This window comes from Oxyura jamaicensis, chromosome 3 (assembly GCF_011077185.1).
Source record: "Oxyura jamaicensis isolate SHBP4307 breed ruddy duck chromosome 3, BPBGC_Ojam_1.0, whole genome shotgun sequence".
Taxonomy (NCBI): Eukaryota; Metazoa; Chordata; class Aves; order Anseriformes; family Anatidae; genus Oxyura; species Oxyura jamaicensis.
This window is the reverse complement of record NC_048895.1, coordinates 89215234-89226562: the sequence shown is the minus strand read 5'-3', so window position 1 is coordinate 89226562 and position 11329 is coordinate 89215234. Positions and strand designations below refer to the sequence as shown.

Sequence of the window (11329 nt, the reverse complement as noted above, 5' to 3'; positions counted from 1 at the left end):
CTATCCACCAATTCCGTAATCTGTTGTTTTGAAGAAAAAAAAAACCTTTTTATTCCCAGATACTAGTACTTAAAAAAAACTCTCAGTCCATGTTAAAATTGTGTTTATCTATTTCATTAGTAAGAGGGAAAGCCACTTATGATCAGACTGCATTGCACATATAAAGACAGTTGTAGATAATATAACATTTTTTTTTTTAATAAAAAGATGCCATATTCATAAAATGTTGACTCTATTTACTGTCAAAAATTCAAAAGATTATTACAAATGGATAAAGCCAAATTTATGTTTGTGGAGTAGAGTACTAAGCACAAATGATAGCAAAAGGATTTTTTATATAGATGCTCTTGTTGGTTCATTGAAACAAATAAAAAAAGGTTTCTGACCAATAATTTCCAAATGAAAACAGATTTTTATTTTATTTTATTTTATTTTATTTTATTGTGGAAAGAGACACTGGCGATTAAAATACAGATTAAATAAATCAGTTTTGACAGTTGCAAAATGTTTCCCAGGTGAATGTTTTATAGGACAATCTTTGCTACTATCCTATGATCGAGGCAGCACCCTTCATTCAAAAGAAATGTATTTGAAATGGAGGATTCTGTGGGTGAGACAATATCTAATGAGGCTGCAGGAAGGTCTACATTTTAAACCCCTTTCAAGTTTCATTTCACTGCAAATCTGACAGACTCTCTTGGTGTAAGAAATATAAATCTTGAACCAAAGACCCCCTTTCAAGCAATAAGGCAGACACAAATTGAAGATAAACGATTGATTGCATAGCCAGTCTGTGACTTGGAAATGGTCTGTGAGAACGTCTTATTCCAAGCACCTCTGGAATTGCTTCAGTGGGAAACACTAACCACGTCTCTGCACATGGGCATGTTTGAGTCATCCTAGATATATTTTATGATATATCATGGACAGGATTTTGTCAGAAGAGCAAACTTGAAAACAGGGATGTTGCCAATGAACAGGGATGTCACCCACTAGATCAGGTTGCCCTCGTCCCAACCTGATTTTGAATACATTCAAGGATGGAATATCCACAGCTTCACTGAGTGACCTGTTCCAATGCCTCACCACCCTTTGAATAAAGATTTTCCACTTAATATCTAATCCAAATCTCCCCTCTTTTTTTTTTTAAACCCATTCCCCCTTGTCCTACAATTGTCTGCCTGTATAAAAAGTCACTCTCTGTCTTTTTATAATCCACCTTTAAGTACTGAAATGTAACAATGATGTCTCCCCAGAGCCTTCCCTTCTATAAGCTGAATAGCCCTAGCTGTCTCTCAGCCTTTATTCATAGGAGAGGTTCTCCAGCCCTCTGATCACCTTTGTGATCCTCCTCTGGACTTGCTCTATCAATGTCTTTGTTCTGGGGTCCCCAGACCTGGATGCAGGACTACAGGTGGGACCTCACAAGGGCAGAGCAGAGGGGGACAATCACCTCCTTCAACTTGCTGGCCACTCCTCAGTTGATGCAGCCTAGAATGCATCAGTTGTCCTTCTGGGCTGCAAGCGCACACTGCTGGCTCATGTCAAGCTTTTCTTCCAACAGAATCCACAGGTCTCTCTCCGCAGGGCTGCCCTCAGTGATTTCTTCTACAGGTCTGTCCTCATGTCTGGGATTGCCCTGACCCAGGGGTAGCTACCTTGCACTTGCACTTGTTGAACTTCCGGAGGTTTGCATGATCCTGCTTCTCAAGCCTGTCCAGGTCCCTTTAGATGGCATCCCTTCCATGTGTGGTATACACTGCACCACTCAGCTTGATGTCATCTGCATACTTGCTGAGGGTGCCCTTGATCTCACTGTCTGTGTCACTGATAAAGATTAAACAGCACTGGTCCCAAGACTGACACCTGAGGGACACCACTCATCACTGGCCTCCACCTGGACATTGAGCTGTTGACCGCAACTCTCTGCCTGTGCCATCCATCCAATTCCTAGTCCATCAAATGGTCTACCCTTCAAATCCATATCTCTCCAATTTAGAGATCAGGATGTTGTTTGGGACTGTGTCAAAGCCCTTACAGAAGGTAGACGACATTGGTTGGTCTTCCCTTATTGGCAGATGCAGTCACTCTATCAGAGAAGGCCACCAGATTGGTCAGGTACAATTTGTCCTTGGTGAAGCTGTGCCGGCTGTCTTGGATCACCTCCTTGTCCTGCACGTACCTTAATGTTGCTTTCAAGAGGCTCTGTTCTTGGCTCTGCCATGATCTTACCAGGCACAGAACTGAGGCTCACCCATCTGTAGTTGCCTAGGTCCTCCTTTCTTTTCTGGACAATATACTTATAGAATCCCTTCTTGCTAGTTTTTCCATCCCTTTCCAAGCTCAGTTCCATGTGCACCTTGCTTTTCCTGATCCCATCCCTGCACATATTCAAGCAATGTGTGGTCACTGCACTCCAAACTGCCTCCAATTTTAATGTCTTTAAAGAGCTCATCTGCATTGGTAAGCACCAGGTCCAGTAAGCTTCTGCTCTGGATTATTTTTCTAATTCCTGGACCAGGAAGTTTTCCTCAACACACCCCAGGAGTCTCCTGGATTGCTGACATGCTGACAGCCTGCTGTGTTGCTTTCCCAGCCGGCATCTGGGTGGTTGAAATACCTCATCAGGATGAGAGCCTGTGAGCACAATGCTTCATGTAGCTGAAACAAGAAGACCTCATAAACAGGTTCTCCTTGATTAGGTGGACTGTAGTAGACTCCAATCACAAGGTGTCCTTCATTGGTACAGTCCTTAATTTTTACCCACAAGCTCTCAACCTGTTCAACTCTGTTTCTCAGAGGCAATTCCTTGCAATCTATCAATTTACTAATATAGAAGGCAACACCCCCATGCCTTCCTTCCCTACCTCTCTCTTCTGAAAACCTTATAGCCCTCTATTCCAGTGTTCCAGTTATGTAATTTATCCTACCATGTTTCCATAATAGCAATCGCGTCATAGTTTTCTAAATGCACCATGGTTTCCAGCTCCTCCTGATTGTTTCTCATGTTGTGTGCATCGGAGTAGAGGCACTTCAGCTGGGCTATTGGCCATGTCATCTTTTCAGAGGAATCTTTTAGTTCCTTTGGGACTATTCACAGATATTTCCTTGTTGCTTCATGAAGTGTCTGTGTTCCTTGGTTCTTCTCTGTCACTCAGAGGTACATCCCCTTCCCCGACCTCATCTAGTTTAAAGCTCTGCTAATAAATCTAGCCAGCTTGTTGCCCAGCGCACTCTTGCGCTACTTGGTCAGGTAACTGTAAATTTAACTGTGAATTTATCTGCAAGTGGTTACTATGTTGTCACACTGCTCAGTGAGAAAACAAAGACGCACAAAAATAATAAATTGTACTTGATTATTCAAATAATTGTACCGGACTCCTCCTCTACCCTTTCAACTAAACTAGATCCTCCTGTCTTTTGTGGTTATTACATAACTGAAATGCATAGCTGTAGTTAAATAACAATGTTAACATTTAAAGAGGTTTACCCAGATTAATTTACAAATTCACACAACACTGCAACAAAATTAGTTGGAACATGTACAAAGAAAAGAGGATAGTTCTGAATTAAAATACATTTATGAAAGAATTAGAATCTCCCACAGCCTTTAAAAAGAAACACTGCTTCACAGTGTATTACTTTTATAAAAATTATTTCAAAGGTTTGTTACAGCACATAAGTCCCATACTTCAGATTTTTATTTTTTTTTACTCACCCATTTTTGAATTAAAAAACAAATACACATAATAGGTATAGTCTTCTTCGTCCCCTATTAAAATATATTTGTAAGATCAGGAACCCTTAGATATTACCAGCTTTACAGCCTGGAATCAAATGAGATTCTACTAATCTTTTATGAAGAATCCTCTTCTGTGATGCCAAGTCCCTCATGATTTCAGAAGCTTCTTCAGCACATGTTGCTAGTCCAAAAGGCATCACAAGTGCAAAGCTAAAGACAAGGACCTTAAGCCCCCCTTGAGAGTCACAGCCTTATTGACTGTATTATATAGATCAAGAGGCTTCTCTGGTATCCATGAATTTCCCTGGTGGTTTTGTGCTGTCTTAAGCCAAAGCCTTCTAAATGATTCATTTCACTTAACAATTACAAAAATTTGAGAACAAAAAACAAAACAAAACAAAATCTTTGGAAAGATGAAAGATGTTGGAAAAAAAAAAAAAAAAAAAAAAGTAATTCTCCTCCTGGTTGTGTGTTGGAATAGACCCAGACTAAGTCAAATGGCATTTAAATACTGGTTTCAGTTTCTATTAAAAACAGCAACACAGCAACTAAAAGCATTAAACATGTACTTATTAAGTTTTCATTATTTATAATCCTCAGATTTATTTTCAAGAGTATTAAAATATTTTTATCCCCAACATGCTTTAAACAAGCATATTTATGCTTGTATAAGGAACAATCCAGGACTGAAAGCTTGGAAGGAACACATAACTTTATTTATTTTTTTATTTATTTTGCGGAGTCTGCTAAAAGATACTGGCTTATTTGTAGGCATAATGCAGGAATTTCTTACATCACATTGTATAGCTTTATATATGGACCAGACAAGGTAACTATGGACATCTTTTCAGTCTTTAAAATCTGCCTTAAGTAATATAATGTCAGTTCCCATGGAATATCATGACTGCTATATGAACAGTAAGCATTTGTTACCTGTAGCATATGATTTATTTAACTTTATATATACCATGCCTATTAACAATATTATAGCCTAAGTTTTTGTGCAAGTCAACGAAAAAGCTCTAAAGCCACATAAAATTTAGAAGTTAACTTTTTTCTGACACGTTCTGGCATGCTAAGGAACTTTTAAAATAACCTAAAAATGCTACAAGCAGTCCTGTCCTCTACTGAAATTCAGCATGATGATTTACAGGTCAATAACTCTGTTCTCTAACAAAGCAAAGTTGGAATGATACTTCAGATTGATTTTGCCATCAAAACTGCATCACTTATAGCCTTCCATTATTTTGCATTAGTTTTTTTTTTTTCATTATTTTAAATCATGTTATTTTTCATTGTTGCAGATTATTGCAACTGCTAAAGAATAGTTTCAACCAAGAACAGAGATACTTAATTGTATCTTCTAGAGTCCTCATCCTATGAAAATCTAGATCAGATACCTGACCACAGTTTGCCATGCTTGCAATGTTTTGTTTGTTTGTTTGTTTGTTTTGTTTTTCTTGAGATTCTTTTGATGTTTTCTCAACAGAAAGTCTGGACATAGGTAGTGTGGGGTGCTGGGGTGAACCTAGATCCACTTATTGTGTTTAATATATTAAATTAGATTATAAAATATCCCAGGAGGAAAAGCTGGCATTTAAGACAAGGACATTTCAGACTTCCTAGATAAAATTAGGAGCTGAAATTGTATTTGAAAATCAGCTAACAGCCAGCTATGCCAAGCAGGCATATTCTGAAGATGTATTTGTATTGTAGCTACCTAACCTTGAGATGACAAACATAAAGATAAGCATAGCAAATTTCTTATCTAAAAGAAGAGACTGTTACTTTCTTTCTTCAAAAACAGTAAGCAGCTCTTTTGGCAACTGCTACTTTCCAGGTCGCTGGATCTAACAAGAACCTCAGATGGCAAAACTTGACCAAAGATGGTAGGAATAAATTATGGAATACCGATATAGTTAGTTGCAGTACTTTATCTTATCCTAGAAGGTGTAGGATCCTGTAAGAGTCTTTTGAAGTCATCAGTGTTTTTTTCAGAAAAGACTGAATTTCTTGTTCTGTCCCTGCACTAAAAGGAACTAAAATGACTAATACCAGATGGATGATGTTATCATTTGTAACGCTAGAACACCAGCAAGGAAACCAAGTGATTCCAAGAGCCCAACAGTTTTTATACAATAATTATTTTCTAACCCTGTAGAATCAATTTTGTGTACTTTGTTTACACAACATATTAATGACTGTTTGCTATTCACTATGAACATTATTTTCTTCCTTTCTTTTGCATGTTATAATTAGCCACCTACTTCTGGTTGTTCATGTAAATAATTCAGAGTAATTTTTAAATAATTCAGAATATTTTTTTTTTTTTTAATTGGGGGCAGAGAGGGGGAAATTTTTATTTCAGAGGTGACCACTGACTTTCTTGATCTAAAAGGGTAAAAGGACATACAGTGTTACAGAATTTAAAACAAACAAGTAACTAAAACAAACAAAAAAACAAGCAAGCAAAACAGATATTAACTAAGGGGAAGAGGAAAAAAATAAAAAATAAATAGCATGGGCCATGGGCCCAGTACGGACTGGTGCAGTTCAGCAAAACTTCATTGACTTCTTTCTCTGTCTGAAGTATCAAGTACTTTACATTAATGATGTCAGTATACTGTTTTTATCTTTATCTGGGAAAAAAATCAGGAAGCCTGAATCACAACAGTATATTACCAGGATGTTGCATATGCTTTATTATTATTATTATTATTATTATTATTTACCAACAGTTTACATTTGTGACTGGGTAACAGGCATAAAGTTCTGTGCAGCTGGAGGTTTAGTGAAATCTCTGCATAGCTGTGGAATGACAACAGTCAAGATATTGCTGTAAATTGGTTATTCTGCAGAAGACTGAGGAAGTGAGCCCTATGGTTATGAGTTCATCAAACCTTTTCTGTCATCATGACCAACCCTATCTTACATTCTCACCTTCCGAGCAATTAAGATATGCAATCTCTTCTACTCATAGAACTCAGAGATGGAACAGAAGTTCTGTTCTATTTTGGCAGAAGTAGTTATTTCTGTAGACTAAAAATATATGAAGTGCATTGTCTTTTGAGGGTTACAAAACAAAATAAAACAAAAAACCTTTGCACACACAGTACTCCCTATAGTAATAATTGAAATTATATATGTACATCAAAAGAGCAACACAACCGGGGAAACAAAGGCTTCCATTTTCCTATAATATTTTACTTACTTGAATAGAAACCTGCATAAGGCCTTTAGATAGAAAATGCATTATATAATACTGAACTTCAGTATTATATAATACTGAAGTCATAATCAACAGCAACATTTGAAAATACTTGCTGCCATGCAATTTTCTTTACTGAACTTTCCCCCTTCCCCTCCCCCCCTTTCCCTTGCTAAGGGAAAAAGAAAAGTTACAAACAGCAAACACAGAGTCAGACCCATAAAAAGCTATTTAGGCACTTAATTGTATTTGTTTTGACAGGTGTTAAGTGCTTAAACACTTGTGTGGATCTGAGTTTAAATATTTACAGAGCACTCTAAATGCTCAAAAAGTACCTCATTTTTTTTTTTTTTTTGCCTAATTAATCCATGAAATACATGTATAATTTTCCATTGATAGACATGCTAACTGTAATATATACATATACATATATATATATATTTGCAACATACAAAGAATTAGGACTCAAGAGCTGGTTACACTTCACCATGCATATATTTACCCACACCATACAACTCTATTGTAATTCAAAGATAAACCAATATAAAATTTACAAAACTAGGATGACACCTTCCCTGTTTTGACCAATATCTAAGCACAGCATACTGACATGTTAATGAATTTTGTAAAGTGCCTAATGACACAAATTAGAAGACATATGGAGTGTTTCATTCATAACTGGATTTCCTTGAGTTTTGTTTCATTTTGTTTTCAGACATACAGATTTAAAAGTCTTCTTCTGTGTATTTGTTTTGTGTGTGTGTGAATATAATTACAGCCAGTTTTTGTTATCTGAGACTTTTTAGTTCATGTTCTGGAATGCAATTCAATTTGCAGTTCTCAACAGTAAGGGGTGAGTTTTCTCACTGACTAACTAAAGAGGCTGATGAGGATGATTACTCCTGAAGAGAAGAAGGCAAGAGAGAAATAATTCTGGGAGTGCAGTTCTGTTTCTAAACAAGGGAAATCATGATCAGTAAGCTCATCAAACAAAATACAGTTATGAAGCAAATAGTTTTGATCATGTTTATGAAGAGTTTGCTCTAACATTTAGAACAGCAACAGAGAGAATGTCATAAAACAGAAGAGCAAGTTAATTGCAGCAAAGAGAATAAAAATATTTCTTGAACTAGGAAATTGCTAGGAAATTGAAGTGGCATTTCCAGACACCAAGAGATTTGCCTGCACTGCAGTATTCTGTAGATACAGCTTAGCTAGTAGATTACCTAGCACAGATACCAGGGTGAGAACAACCCTAACAACGCTGAGGTCGCAAAACCTGACTTTTCAGTAAGCAAATCAATCCATGCACAGCTCCCTCACAGCCATGAGCATATTAATAATAGAAGTCACCAAGATATGTGGCTTCAGAACAGCACAGTTATGTTATTTTAACTATGACGGTAGCAAGGGCATGAATGCCCCTTTTTGTAATAAAAACATCCTTGTTTTCTGGAATTTAAATTACTGGCATCAAACCATATGTACAATATCATTAAATAATATAACCAAAAACATATGGAGAAAACATCAGCCAAATCCTCCATATCATTTCTGATCCATCCAAATATTGCATCAACTGTACTGAAAATTTAGAACTGCAGTCTTTTGTTTTTCACAACCATAACAATGCTGATCTGAAGAAGGATAAGAGGTGATCACTGAGTGACACAGTTAAGCTGGCAGAAAGCTTTAACAAAGATAAAGGAGTATCACAAAACTGCATTTCAGAAGGATAGCTTATTTTATTTGAAGCAGTATAATTAACAATTATAGGGCAAAGTTCATATTTCCTGATATAATTTTATCTATACTAAAATGAGATTCCTTTGCTTGTATCACACACTAGTTTATTATGCAGTTTTTCTAGAGTGGGGCTGTCCAGCAACAGCAGAGATTCTGAAGGATGAAGTGGCTGCCAGGGAAAAGTGTAAGAACAGGGCAAAAAATGTTTTCAGTTTTATATTCCACTGTGTTGCAGCCTAGACAAACAGTGTATTTTTTGAGCAGTTGCAATGAGCTTATCCAATAGGTTATCTATATATATGCAGTATTTTTAATGCTGTGGATATCCCTTACAACACTTTTTTGAGATAAGACCATCAGTGCAGAAACAGATTAAGTCCTGATCCAAAGAGGGGTAGTAGATACCTTAAAGGGGATTAATGGTAATTTAAGTAACAGCAGTATAAAAGCTTAAGAAGAGCCTAGCTCAAAGTATTTTCTTTGACTGTGACCAGTACCAAATGCTTTGGCAAAGAAAAAAGGTACAGTGCAAATATAAAGACAATTTCACAGAGAATTCCCTCAATTTTTAGCCCCAAATCCAAACTATGCTGTGGAAATCACCAAGGCTCATAGTGAGAAATTTCATTATCTACTTAAATTTTGAACTGCAAAGTTCTCTAGTCTCAATTTAGACCACATAGGAAATGACCCAGCTTTGGTGGAATGATCATCTAATATTTGCCTAACTTCCATTACAGTTAATACACAAAGTTGAATGTGCCCAAAAGGCCCTAGTCCCAGTGGCAGGCATTTTTATAGATACTCTTAGATCATATCAAATGAACTCCAGTAGATCAGAACAGCATGTCAAAGAGGTAAATAACTCTTCTGAAAGCATGTTGCCTATGATGTCACCAAGACTTCTGGAACACTGAAGAAATTTTGGAACATTTATTCTGTGTATTTTGAAGTTTTAAGGGACCCAAGAAATGCAGAATGGTACTCCTCCCTCCCACCCCCTTCCTTTTATTGGTAACTAAGTCAATCAAATGAGTCAAATAGTTTGTTTATTGCATCTCAATACCAGAAATGTTTTTCTTCTATGTTAGTTCTACATTATAGAAGCACTGATGTAAGAACTCTGAATAGCCTGTTAGTTCTTAAAGTTCATCCATCGTAATTTTATTGACTTACACTTTTAAATGGTAAAAGTACAAAACATCGAATGCCAGTCTAAAGCAATATGTTTGCCTACCCATTGTGGAATCTACCTAGGCTACTCCCTTAATGCTATGCCTAGGAGAAGGGAGAAGTACTTTGTAAGAGTTGTAAAATGCAAACTCAAAGAAGAACATTTTAACAAGCAATTCTTCTAAAGCTGTATAATGTATGCAGAGCTGTCAAGTGAACAGAAAACACTGAACTTATGTCATAAGCTTCTGTAAAATCCTTACTAAATTAGGGACCATCTGTCTTTCACAATATTTAAGAATTAAAAAAAAAAAAAAAAAGAAAGAAAAAAAAACTCTAGTACTTACTATATTTTTTCATATCTTATTAAAAAAAAAAAAAAGTAAAATATACTGTGGTCAGTACAAGCTGCATATTGTAAATCAGCATCTATCTCATTGTATACTCAAAGAAGATTAGTTCAAATGAACAAAAATGGTTGGATAAAGTGACTTCTGACTTCTCAGTGAGTTGCATCTCAGCCCTTCTACCAAAAAAGCTAGAATTTTTTTCACTGGAATTAAATGAGGGAACCATACAGTGAGCCCAGGTCTTCTCTTGTGTACTACAGTTCAGAAAGAACCCAGTCTTCCCTGGGACAAATTAATGGTTGTCAGCAATATGTGCTGCAGGTGGTGGTACAAAGGGCAAGGTAATGTAGTAATATTTTATAACTGTCAGATAGTGTTGTGCAGTAAGGGGCTAAGGCAATTTAATGCAATACCATTTATTTGTAATAGAAACCTGAAACTCCATCCACTGAGCTATAAACTTGCATTTTGCTGGATATACAGTCTATTTCCCTAGATCACTGAAGCTATTAAAATCTGAAGACTAAGTTATTGATATGGAAACCTGTTGCTGAGTTCTTTAGATCTATCTAGTTCTCTTTCACATGTATTTTGGAGATCTTAGATGTTTGTTTCTTTTTTAGGCTTTATGGTATACTTAAGCTTGCCACATAGTCAATATTTGTCTTATTGATGATGTAATAGAAATTGTAGCTTTAATAATCAAATGAGAGAGAAGTTCTTACATGGTATGATCTGATTTATCTTTAAAATCAGAGTATTTTCACTGACCCTGCATGTTTTAAGAAAAAGGTCAGACATAATTTTGTAAGACAAATTTTCACTTAGAGTCATACTTGTAATCTATGGAGGAAACTGGCATATAACTGTGATCACTGATTTAAAACGTTTCATACTAAGGAGTACCTAGAAACAACGTATAAAGCCAATCAAAATCTGCTCCTGCAGTTTATCAGTAATTTAAGCTATGCAACATTGTAATGGTATCTCTCTCTTCAAAGCAGATGGTTACAAAAGGATTATCCAAGCACCATAGAGGAATGGGGATGGATTCAGATTTGTTTTCAATAGGTCTAATGTAGTCATGCCCACCAAATGATAATCTGTGGT

At 36.3% G+C, this 11329-nt stretch overlaps 1 long non-coding RNA gene across 1 annotated transcript in view; it reads right to left on the bottom strand.

Moving 5' to 3' along the window:
* Positions 1-1389: 1389 nt before the first annotated feature.
* Positions 1390-11329, bottom strand: part of LOC118164920 — a 29632-nt gene continuing 19692 nt past the window's right edge. The window contains exon 3 of the long non-coding RNA XR_004749741.1: positions 1390-1476. This is a non-coding gene — a long non-coding RNA (uncharacterized LOC118164920). The remainder of the gene's footprint in view (positions 1477-11329) is intronic.